Source organism: Petaurus breviceps, unplaced genomic scaffold (genome assembly GCF_028583685.1).
Source record: "Petaurus breviceps papuanus isolate PSGF00001 unplaced genomic scaffold, PetGlider_PUasm1.0 181, whole genome shotgun sequence".
Taxonomy (NCBI): Eukaryota; Metazoa; Chordata; class Mammalia; order Diprotodontia; family Petauridae; genus Petaurus; species Petaurus breviceps.
Window position 1 is genome coordinate 12,390,203 of NW_027185784.1, and position 12,725 is coordinate 12,402,927.

Here is a 12,725-nt window from a genome sequence, read left to right on the forward strand (position 1 = left end):
TGCTTTCCCCATTTACCTCCCCATTCCTTTTCTTCTTCTGTGGCAGGTGGATCAGACCAAGTAAATTACTCCCAGGGATCCTCTGAGCCTTTCAATAAATTTCTGAAGGGGGAGGTTGGTAAAGGCTGCTGGCTACTAGCATAGGAGCCTTAAACTTAGTATGGAAAGGGGCAACCTTCCTGCCACAGCAGCTGCTTAGTCCCTTGATTTGGTGTTCTTGATACCCATTTCTGATATCATTTTGTCTTTGGCAATCCCAGAACTGATTGGTGGCAATATCATGGACTTCTGGGGCCCAGATTTATTCTCCATTCTTGAGCCCCCTGACAACCACCCCAAAGCACTGCTACCCTGTGTTCCCTTCAACCCTGGCTTCCAGAACCACCTTCCTAACTCTGGACTTCTTGCTGTCTAGTGGTAGGATGTGAGGAATATTTTCAGATCAGTCTTAGGTGTTCTGTAGCTCCTAGACTTTTCCAGGATAACAGTGTCTGATTCTTTTATCTTCCCTAAAGTTCTTTCTTCTTTCCTCCTCACCGAATTGATTTATCTCTAAGTATTTATTTTTTAAATAAAATTTGGAGTTCCAAATTTTTGCCCTCTCTCCTTCCTGACACAATAAGCAATTTGATATAGGTTATATATGTGCAATCATGTAAAACATTTCCATATTAGTAATATTGTGAAAAAAGAAGCAGAACAAAAGGGGGAAAACTACCAAAAAATTAAAGAAAATAAAAATAAAAAAATTTTTATCTTCATTTAAACTCCATCAGTTCTTTCTCTGGATGTGGGTAGCATTTTCCACCGTGAATCTTTTGGAAGTATTATGTGTCATTGTATTGCTGAGAAGAGCTAAATCATTCATAGTTCATCATCTTGGCTTAAATTTTAAGAGCTCCTAAAACTCCTCGGTTTTCCTGAGATAATCCTGAGATCCCCATATTTATTTCTGAGGGTACATTTTGGACCTAGGAATCCCATAGTGTTCACCCCTGTTGAATAGGGAGCACTGACCCATAGGGACTTTTGACTGTGATGCTATGATCAGAGTCACACAGAATTGCAGTGAATCAACAATTTGGAGACAGAGCTGCTCATATAAACATTCATTGCTTGAGCACATCTGTCACCATACAGTTGTGTGCAAAACAACCATTTGGTGCCAGGAACTGTGATTCCCTTGCAAAGAGTTGTGTTGCACGGCCTTCAAGTCAATGCATGACCAGTACAGAACTGGGTTTGGGCTCTTCTTGGCTGTTAGCTTGTCCATATGCAAATATCACATGGTAGTCAACACTGTCTGAACTTCCCAGTAGTAATTTAAGAGCTTAATCCTAAAGGTCAGAACTGAAGGTTTACAAATCAGTCAATGAGTAACAGCTCTCTATTGGTTAATATTTTTATTGGTGACTTAAATAATAGATGACATTGCCAATTTGCAAATGACACAAAGTTAGCTGGGACAACTAAAGCTGGATATCAAAATCATAATTCAAAAAGGTCTCAACAAGTAAGAATATCAGACTAAATCTAATAATGTGAAAATGAATTCATTTGAAAATATCTGGAGATTTTAGTGAACCACAAGCCCCATGCAAGTAAACATCACAATATGCCAGCCAAAGGAGTTAATGAAAGCTTCATAGCTTGTAGAAATAAGGTGAGAATCCAGCTACATTCTGCTTGAGTCAGGCCACATGGAGAATGCTTTGTTCAGTTATGGGTGCCATATCTGAAGGACATTGACCAAAGGGGAGATCATTCAGAGGAAGACAAATAGTGAAGGACATTGCGTTCATGCCGTGTGTTGATCTGTTGAAGGACCTGAGTAGAGAAGAAAAGCTCCATGGGACCATAATAACTGTCTTCAAATGTTTAGAGGGACTGTCACTTGCAAGAAGGACTGTATTTGTTCTGTTTGGCTCCAGATCCCAAGTCAGATTTGGGCTTTATGTAAACAAACATTTTCTAATGATTTGAGCTTTCCATTAGTGGAACAAATTACCTCAGGAGGTAGAGGGTCCCCTGCCCCCACAGAAGGCCTTTAAGCAAAGGATGGAAGAGTATTCATCAGGTATTTAGGTTCTAGGGGAAGTGTTTTTTAGGCATGAATCAGACTAGATGACCTCAGAGGTGTCTTCAGACTCTGAAGTTCTGTGTCTCTGTGCAGTGACTGTAAAGAAATCTTTTGTTTAAAATTAATTATAATTACACATAAAAACAATTTTTAACATTTGTGGTGGTTTTTTTTTAAGTTTTGAGTTCCAAATTCTTCCCTCCCTCCCTGAGACAGTAAGCAATGTTTTAAGAGTTTAATTCATACAATCTGTTCCAGCTTTAAATCAATCAGTGAGACCTTAGTGCTGATTTCATAGGGAATTTGTAGGTCAGATGGGCAGCTAGGTAATGCAGTATATAGAATGCCACACCTGCAATCAGAAAGACTCATGTTCATGAGTTCAAATCCAATCTCAGACACCTGATAGCTGTGTGACCCTGGGCAAGTCATTTAACCCTGTTTGTCTCAATTTCCTCATCTGTAAAATGAGCTGGAGAAGGAAATGGCAAGCCACTTCATTATCTTTGCCAAGAAAATCCCAAATGGGGTCATGAAGAGTCAGATACAACTGAATAACAATTGTAGGTCAGATATGGAGTTGCACCAGTTACAAGTTGGAAGGGGGATAGATTGCCTGGTTTCAGCTTGTAATTAAAGATTGGGTACAGGGATTTCAAGTTCATGGCCAAGGTAGCAAGCTAACACTGGCATTTTCTGTTTAAAACTGACCTGTTCATTTTAAAAGGTTATTTCAGGCTATTCTGCAATTTTACCCATCAAATGTACATTTTCCCTTGAAATTCAAACACAAGCCTCCTTATCCTGTAAGGAAATAAAATGTGCCTCCAGGGGCATAATTTCATCTCCTAAACACTGGGTCTAAGCACAATAACCTAGGTTTTTGTCCTGGTTTTTTTTCTTCTTTCTATCCTCTGTCTTTCTGAGCCCCACTGCTGTTTCCCTACCCCAGTTTGGTTTTATCCCTCCAAGTGGGAAAGACACAAGTCCTGGGCCATTTGTGTAAAACTGACTTCTGTTCTCATGGTAACTGATTGTCCATTAGCACCAAAATAAATAAAAGGCAATATGTAAAGAACAAAAATGTTTCTACGACAACTGGAATCTGGAGTGCACATTTTGGGGGGGAGAGCGTAGGAGGGCCTAATTTCACTGTATTCTTTCAGTAAGGCATGGGCAGGGATAAGTGGTACACTATAGAAATCAGGGACATGCTGAGTGAGATCAGAGATCATCTGATCAAATAGCTGAGTGAGAAAGGGGAGGGAGGAAAACTCATTGGCTGCAAACTTCAGGGGGAAACCTTGCGCTCACATCAGAAACCACACAATGAGATCTTTGTGTTAGGGTAAGCAGGATTTATGAGTGGGTCTTAAAGATGAACTGGAAAATTTTTTTCAGCCATAAAGGAAGTTGTGGATTAAAGAGGGCCATTAAAAAAAAGTCTACTTCTTTTCATTCCTATTCTCCAAAATTGTAAAACACACTCCCTACCTGCTGGAAACTTGGGGGAGGGGAGGATGCTGTTTCCCTCCTCTCTGCCATCAGCTGAAAATGTCTTTGTTATAAATTTACTAGCATCATTCCTGACTTGTATACTGGGGTTATTGTTAGATGATGGAGGGTTGCTCTGGCAGTGTGACTTATAGATTTAGAACTCCTGTACTTGCAACTGGAAGCATTTCAGGCCCACCATAACGCTGTCTTCAGGGTTTATGCCATGGGGGCTGCTTATTGGTGAGACCAATTTATAACAAGGCTCTTTCAGTATTCAGTTATGGTCCAGGGAGCCATAACAGAACTGGATTAGGTTTTCAAAGTCCCGGACTATAGTACTGACTCTGCCTTCTCCTAACCTTGATTGAGTCACATAATTTCTCATGGGCCTGTTGCTTGATCTAGGTTCATAAGAGAAACTAGTTAGAGCCTACCCTTTGGGCCAGATGAGAACATTTAGAGTAAAAGTTATGAAATCCAATATAATTCAGGAAGTATTTTTTTATGCACTTACCAGCAAAACACTGAAAAGCACTTGTTGTTTACATATTATATCTATATTTATCTGGTATGTGACATACAAAATATGGATAAATATATACTGCATATTTATATTGGACAACTGGGGGACACAATGGATAAAGTGCAGACCCTAGAGTCAGGAAGACTCATCTTCCTGAGTTCAAATCTGGCCTCATACACTTCCTAGCTGTGTGATCCTGGGCAAGTCACTTAATCCTGTTTGCCTCAGTTTCCTCATCTGTAAAATGAACTGGAGAAGAAAATGGCAAAGTATTCTAGTACCTTTGCCAAGAAAATCCCAAATGGGGTCATGAAGAGTCAGATATAGCTAAACAACATCAACATATATATGTCTCTGGTATCTGGCATATAAGTAGATGAACATATAGACAATATTTTGAGGAGGAGGGAGAAAGGCAGAGAACAATTGAGGGAACCAGGAAATGTTTTTTGCAGCAGGGGAACCACAAATCAAGTCTTGAAGGAATATTAAGGGATATATGAAGGGATGTTAAGAGGTGAGCTAAGGAGGGGGTACATTCCAGGGACAGAGGATCACCTGTGCAAAGTGTGGAGAAGAGTGTGCTATATTCACAGAACAGTAAGTACACTGGTTTGCAATGAAAGCAGAGCATCAGTGCAAATGTTCTGTACCTGAGCATTTTAACACTTGGTCAAATGATGTACTGTGACATTTTTTTCTTTGGCTTTGTGGGCAAGTGTCTAGATGATATTTTAAATCCTTCCCTTTATGGAATTAGTGTGAACTATTGATCCTTTGGTACACTGAGAAATCAGTTATTTATCAAGTTTAAAAAAATATCCCTTTGATGGAAATATTTGAATATGAGTGGGGGAGAGGGGGAGTATATCATCTTTTCTGAGAGCCTGTGAATGGATTTCCTTAAGGTATCCTTGATGACAGATTGGGACCAATTTACCAGCATGAGGTTAGAGTAACTCTTTAGATTTGTTGATTTCTATTTTTTTAAAAATTATAACTTTCAGCATATAATTTCATGTTGATTCGAAAAACGGTTGAACTAATTTATAGAGCCCCACCAGTAGTGAATTATTATGCCTGTATCCCACATCCCTGCAATCAATGAATTGTTTCTTTGTACATGTTACACAGATTCAGGACTGGGATTCAAATGATACTTACTGCCTATGTGACCTTGGGCTAGTCATTTATCTGCCTGAAGCTCAGTGTCCTCCTATATATAAAATGAAGGAGTTATATTAGATGATCTTTGAGGTCCCCTTCAGTTCTAGAATTATGATAGTAGAAACCCATGATCTCCATCTCCAGCTCTAATTTTTTTCCTGAGCTCCAGTTGCACATCACCAACTGTCTATTGTATATTTCAAAATAGATGATCACTAGGTATCTCAAACTCAGCATGTTCAAAATAGAACATGATATCTTTCCCCTCAAACCCACCGCTCTTCCAAATTCTGCATTCCAATGAAGAATATCACCATCCTTCTGAAGTGGCAATGCAATATTCACAGCACAGATGGCAACTATGAATATGCTGGTATGGTTCTGAATTGCAAAATATAACAGACTCTCCACATAGAAGACAGAAGCAAAACATCTATTCAGACACCAGAAAACCAAATCCCGACACCAGAAAGTCAAATCCATAAAGCAACAATAACTTGCTTTAGCAAAAGCAACTTATAAGTTAATGTACCATAACACAGCAGGGAGCCACACTATCCTTTAGCCTTCCTATAAACACTTACAAGCCTAGATGTCTCCTTGCCTGCATCCTCTCTCCCACCGTGCTAACTGCTCTGATTTCCAGCTTCCTCTGTGCTCTGCTCCACCCATTCAGCAAGCTCCTTCCATCACAGGCTCAATGTGATTAAGGGGCAGGGAAGATCTTCAAATTCCCTTAGGCCTATTAAGGAGCAGGGAACCTATTGCCCATGGCAAATCATAGACCCTGTCCCACAAGGAAATGAGGATCTCACTAAGGGACCAGCATATGCCCCTCCTGCTCCCTGTTCCTATGAGCATTGACCTTTTCACACAAACCTAACAAGGCCTGGGACAGGTTTTAATCCTGATACCATGACTGAAGAATCTTCATTCAGAGTGGATCAAATGCTATGATATCAAGTATGGAAGTCTGTTTCAGTCAGATCCTTGTGACTTCAAACTGGGCAGTTTTACATGAGAGCTCTAAGGCATGGTTCTAGGATCATACAAGACCCTCAGGCTAGGCTGTTGGACTTCTCAGTGACCCTCCAAAAGGACACAGAAAATTCCTGAATATTTTACATCACCTACATTCTCCAGCACCTTGGCCAAATGTTAATTTGGACAGCAACATCTAGGCATTTCTAAATTTTGGAATGATTAAAAATTATTGTTATTAGACCTTTATTTCTTCTGTGTCTTCAAATTTCTGCTTTTGGTGGGGGAGAGGAGGAAATGAAGTCTTTCCCAGCAGTAGTCTCTCTTTATTTTAACCCTTCACAACCAGTCCAGAAAAGCAAGGAGAAAAATCCTAGCAACTCTCTCCCTTAACCTCACTTACATGTTCATAAGACTGTCTCCTTCATTAACAAATGAGATAAAGCATATAAAATTTTTGAACCCTAAATCACTGGATTAATGCTAGCTATTATTATTATTATAATGCAATAATGAAAATTGTGACTACACTTTTTTTTTAAGCAATTGGGGTTAAGTAACTTGCTCAAGGTTACATGGCCAGGTGTTTCTGAGTGAGTGCTAAGTATCTGCTTCCTGATTCAATCCCCAGGTTGTCCCAACACTGGAGCCAGTGCTCTTACTCTCTGTGCTAACTGGCCGCCCCTTGTTCTTTTTTTTCCAGTTTGTGGGAAGGAGGTGGAAAGAAGAGAGGGAAGATTAATTGAGTTGACAAAAACAAGAATGGAAAAAAAAGAGCCACTGAAACAGTTTTTTTTAATGAAGAGAACAAAAGGAAGGCCAGAGGGAAACTCAGACAAACAGGATAGCTTAGAAAGTTACATGTTGAATGTATTGTGTACATATATATTTTGTACAATGTATACATATGTTGTATATATATATACACTTCAATAAATTAATATGTTAATAGATAACTGCTTATATATACTTAAAGGAAAAGTGAGCTGTTCGTAATATATTTACAGTTTCGTGTACAATTCTCTTTTTCTGTTCGATTTCATATTTAGAAATGCTCGTTGTATTTAGTGTTCAAGCTAAAAATAAATGAAGATAAAATTTTTAAAAAATAAAAGCAAAACACTTTTTTCACTTTCTTTTTTTTGATTTTTGGAGGGGGGGAGGGCAGGGCAATTGGGGTTAAGTGACTTGCCCAAGGTCACACAGCTAGTAAGTGTTAAGTGTCTGAAACCAAATTTGAACTCAGGTGCTCCTGACTCCAGGGCCAGTGCTCTGTTCACTGCACCACCTAGCCACCCCTTTCTTCACATTTTTATTAAGTCCAATGGTAACTAAAATGACTTCCATTGAGCATCATGGTTGATGTCCCTAATCTGTAGAAGATTTCAGTTTTCACTTATTTCCTCAAAATATAGCCTTTTTCATACGTATTTTCAAAGTTCCTCCCTCCACAAGAATAGAGAAAGTTTTAAGTTATTCAAGTGACCATAATAAGGGCATGTAACTGCTGTTTCAGGAGAGCTGTATTTGATCGTGTAAGACCCAATCCTAAAGGGTGAACCCGAAAACGTACTCTATAAATTGGCAGCAAGCATTAACCAGATGGAATTGTTCCCTCTCACACAAAATGTTTATAAGCAGTCAAGTATTCACTTCAGTGCCTGGGCCTTAAATACCACTCACTCTTGGCCTCAGGCAAAGGAGTTACAGGAAACCCCTACACAGCTGCTCAGCAAATGAGCCAGAACTTTTATAGGTGAATGAAATGAAAAATGCAATGCAATGTAAGCATTAACCAGAAAGACCAGCCTGGGGCTCTTTTTACATGTGCACACACACATACATACCTAGTACATAGTAAGGGTTCAGTAAATATGCCACATTCCCCCAAATACATACATAAGCACTACTACTACTACTACTACTACTACTACTCCATAAATGGTTTAGAATCCTTCTGTAGTTTCAGATGCCTGGCATTCCATCTCCCACTTTGTCCTGGGCACTGGGTTTCCTCCACATTCAGAAGGCATTCCCTCATCATCTCTGCCTCCTGAGTTCTTTCATTATAGGTACTAAGTCCATTCAGCACTTAGCAGAGTATCTCCATTGCAGTAGGCACTTAATAAAATACTTGTTGACTGATGTTCGGTCTTTTCAGTCACACTTGACTCTTCAGTACCACATTTGAGGTTTTCTTGGCAAAGATACTGGAGTGGTTTGCCATTTCCTTCTCCAGCTCACTTTACATGAGGAAACTGAGGCAAACAGGGTTAAGTGACTTGCCCAGGGTCACACAGATGAGTCTTCTTGATTCCAAGTCCAGAGCTCTGTCCACTGTTCCAGCTTCCTACAAAGCAAAAGCAGAGTGCCTCTGCTTAGAGCGGGAGCATTCACAGAACAAATTGAAGTTTGGATTCAGTCAAAAGGCTGCACTTGAGGAACTAGAGGGCCAGTTGTGGCCTTGAGGCAGCAGATTCTCCATCCCAACCCTAGGAGGTTTTTTTCTGATCTCCTCACTGTTCTTTCCTTTGCACTCTCTCTTTTCTCTTTCTTGCTTAGTCTTTTTCCTACTTTGCATTACTTTTTTAAAACTCCTAGAAGGCAGATAGGGACTATATTGTCTTTATTTTTGTAATCCTAGTGCCTAGCACTGTGGCTTGTAAATAATAGGTGTTTAGTGTTTGTTGAATTAAATTGAATTATCACTTAAAATGAATATTATTGATACCTATTTCTGAAAATAGCTCTCCTCCAAATTAAGAAACAAAAATCAAAACATTTTTCCACAGTCCAAATTGAACCTTCCTTTGAGAAAAACAAAAATGCCTGATACAATGACTGCATTTAACAACATACATATGACATTCTACTCTACTAGTTTCCTCACCTATTTTTAAAATTCTATCCACATTGAACACAAAAGAGGATCTGATATGAAACAGTGAGTCTCTGTCAGATTACTTCTTTTAAAACTATATATATATGTGTATATGTATACATACATATATATATATATATATAAAACTGACCCTGCAATACCACTTTTAGGTCTGCATCCTAAAGAGATCATAAAAACAAGAAAAGGACTCACATATAAAAAAATATTGAAAGAAACTCTTTTTATGATGGCCAAGAATTGGAAATTGAGGGCATGCCCATCAATTGGGGAATGGTTGAAAAAGTTGTGGTATATGAATGTAATGGAATATCATTGTTCCATAAGAAATGATGAGCAGGTGGACTTCAGAAAAACCTGGAAAGACTTACATGAACTGATGCTGAATGAAGTGAGCAGAACCAGAATATTTTACACAGTAATGGCGACATTGTTTGTTGACTAGCTGTGATAGACTTATCTCTTCTTAGCAATGAAAGGGTCTAAGACAATTCCAAATGACTCAGGATGAAAAATGCTATACACATCCAGAAAAAGAATTGTAGAGTCTAAATGCAGATCGAAGCATATGATTTGCTCTCTCTTTTTGTTTCTTCTTTCTTGTGGTTTCTCCCATTGCTTCTAATTCTTTTTTACAACATGATTAATGTGAAAATATGTTTAATATGAATGTATATGTAGAGCCTGTATCAGATTGCATGCTATCTTGGGGGAGAGGGATGGGAAGAAAATTTGGAACTCAAAATCTTACGGAAGTGAATGGCAAAAACTATAAATAAATAATTTTTAAAATATGCATATAAACATAAATTCTCAGTACCTTTCAAAACTGTCTTGCTTGTCTATTCTTCCTTCTGAACTTGCTTTTGTTCTCTTCTGTGCATTTAAAAAATATATTACAAAAGCCCTTTTTTTTTGGTACCACTATTGCTTATTCCACCCCTTCCACCAATTAAAAACCTAAAGAAACATAAAAGGAAAAAAAGACAGTTAAGGCACCTTTAAGGGTTTTGCAGTCCAGCTCTCTGTGCCCTCCCCTCCAGGATTTACTTTGTATTAATTTATAAAGCCCAGAGAGGGACTGCTTTGCTTTTGTCTTTCTAAAACCCACCTAGCAAAGCACATAATAGATCCTAAATAAAAGTTCTATCTCACCAGTATACTTAAACTAATAAAAGTGAAAGTTGCAGTGGCAAGCAGTAGTCTGAAGATTACTTTCTTAGGAAACAGTACCACACCCTAGATAAACTTCAGTGTACAAAAAAAAAAAAACCCAAAAGTGAATCTTCACCCCTCCCCCACTTTTTTTCCTAAAAGGAAGTGACCTCCCCATCCTCAGAACTCTGACACAGCTTTGAACCTCTCTAGTCACTTTCCCATTGTACTTTAGGTTATGGAAGCTTCTTGAGGGCAGGAACCTCATACTTCGCTTCTTCGAATAGGAGATATTTGTAAAGTGCTTACTGAGGGACCTGGCTCTTAGTAAGTGCTATATAAACGCCTATTGTCTTCCCCTTTTCTCCAGCAAAGTGTTTTATGAAGAGGTTACCCATAAAGAGGGTTAGTGTTGCTCTGGAGATCCCAAAATACCAATACACTGTGTCCTGCTGAATGAAGTCGACTCAAGTCTTCTCAGCCAAAGAAAAGTAAAGTTCATTAAAAGTTCGCTTGCATTAGCAGCAGAGTAAGTCTGTGCTAGGTCATTCTATGGAGCTCTCACTATTCTATGGCGCTCTCACTATTCTATCACTCTCACAGACATGGAGACAAGATGGGGTCTTATATACAGAAGGTTGTGGGAGGAATCTAGGGATGGTCTAGAGGAGGAGTTTGGGGAGGGTCTTCAGGAGGAGTTAATGAGGTCAATGAGTGATTAAGGGTGGGAAGTCACTGTGCTGTAACTTGATTAATTCCAGCAAGACCCAAGTAATAATTTTAGAATGGACCTTTTATTAAAACTCCATGTTGGCTGATCAGGCCACATGGCAGGCTGAGCAGTTACTACCACACATCCCAGGTACAGCAGTAACAGCAGCCAGCAACAGCCCCAATGTGGGGCAAAACCTCAGCTTATAAAGGGGGCCTTATGTAAGCAGTGATTGGTCAGTACACCTTGAAATTCTGATCCAGAAGCCTGCCCACTTCTATGCAGGTGAGCTGACTGGGGGAAAGGGCCGAGACCCAGTGGGGGAGAGTGGAGCTGACCTGGCAGTCTGCTCACTTCCACGAGGTAGGGGGGGATTGGGGAAAACCCAGCACAGCAACTGGAGGCCACCTGGAGACCACAAACAATGGTGGGCTAGGCCAGTTTGGATGGGAAGTAGGTGAACAATGGAGGGCTAAGCTAGTAACTAGGCTAGAGGTCTGGGCTCAGCCACAAGGTAAGGCTTATTTCCTCATGCAAATGCCTCATCAATTGAGAAGATTTAATCAGAGTTCAAGGGGGTTCCCAGAACCTGTACTTTAAAGACTCAAGGAGAGCTAGAGGAGGCTCCCAGAGCCCATACCTCATCATTTTGTACCTAGTAGGATTATTTATGAATGTTAGTTGAATTCAAGAGTTGAATAGTATATTTAGGCTACTAAACTCTTCATGAACAACCAAGAGTAAGCCAAAATCAAAATAGCAGAATTTGGGTCAAGAGAGCTTATCAGAAGTCTAATCAATCAAAAAGCACATATTAAGCTCCTGCTGTTTGCCAGGCTCTGTGCTGGGTGCTGCTGTTACAGGGTGGAATAGAAGCACCTACCAGGTGTCAGGAATGACTCTGCATGGTTCAGTGGAAAGAGAAATGACTTTAGAGTTAGAGGACCCTTGTTAAAATCCCCCCCAGGCCACTTACTGCATGTGTGACACTGGGTAGATCCTGTCACCTATCTGGGTCTCAGTTTCCTCATCTCTGAAATTAGGGGGTTGGAATAGACAGTCTTTAAGGCCCCTTCTAGACTGAAGTCTATGATCCTATCACATTCTTTGTAGCTACAAAGTGCCTGGCCAATAGTGTTTAATAAATGTTTTTGTAATTCATTCATTAAGGGATGCCTTATGGAGAAGGTAGGGCTTGAACTGGACCTTAATGGATAAGTATGGCTTGGATAAATGGGGAGGTAGGATGGTACTTGTTGTTTAGGCATGTCACTCTTCAGTGAGCCCATTTGGGTTTTTCTTGGCAAGGATACTGGAATGCTTTGCCATTTCCTTCTCCAGTGGATCAAAGCAAACTGAAGTCAAGTGACTTGCCCAGGGTCACACAGCTTGTAAGTGTCTGAGGTTTGATTTGAACTCAGGTCTTCCTGACTCCAGACCTGAGGCGATGAGCCACCTAGCTGCCTCTACGGACTGTATGGTATAGTATAGATAAGAATTTATTATTTATTATATTATTATAATTATTAATTATATTATAATGTTAGTTATTAATTACAGATTTGGAATTGTAGGTCAGAGTTCAAATACTGACTTTCTCCCCATACCACCTGTGCAATTTTGGGTACAAAGTCTTCAGTTCCCTCATGTATAAAATATAGGAGGGTAGGATTAGATAACCTTCACAGTCACAGCTCTAAAGCTACTTAAT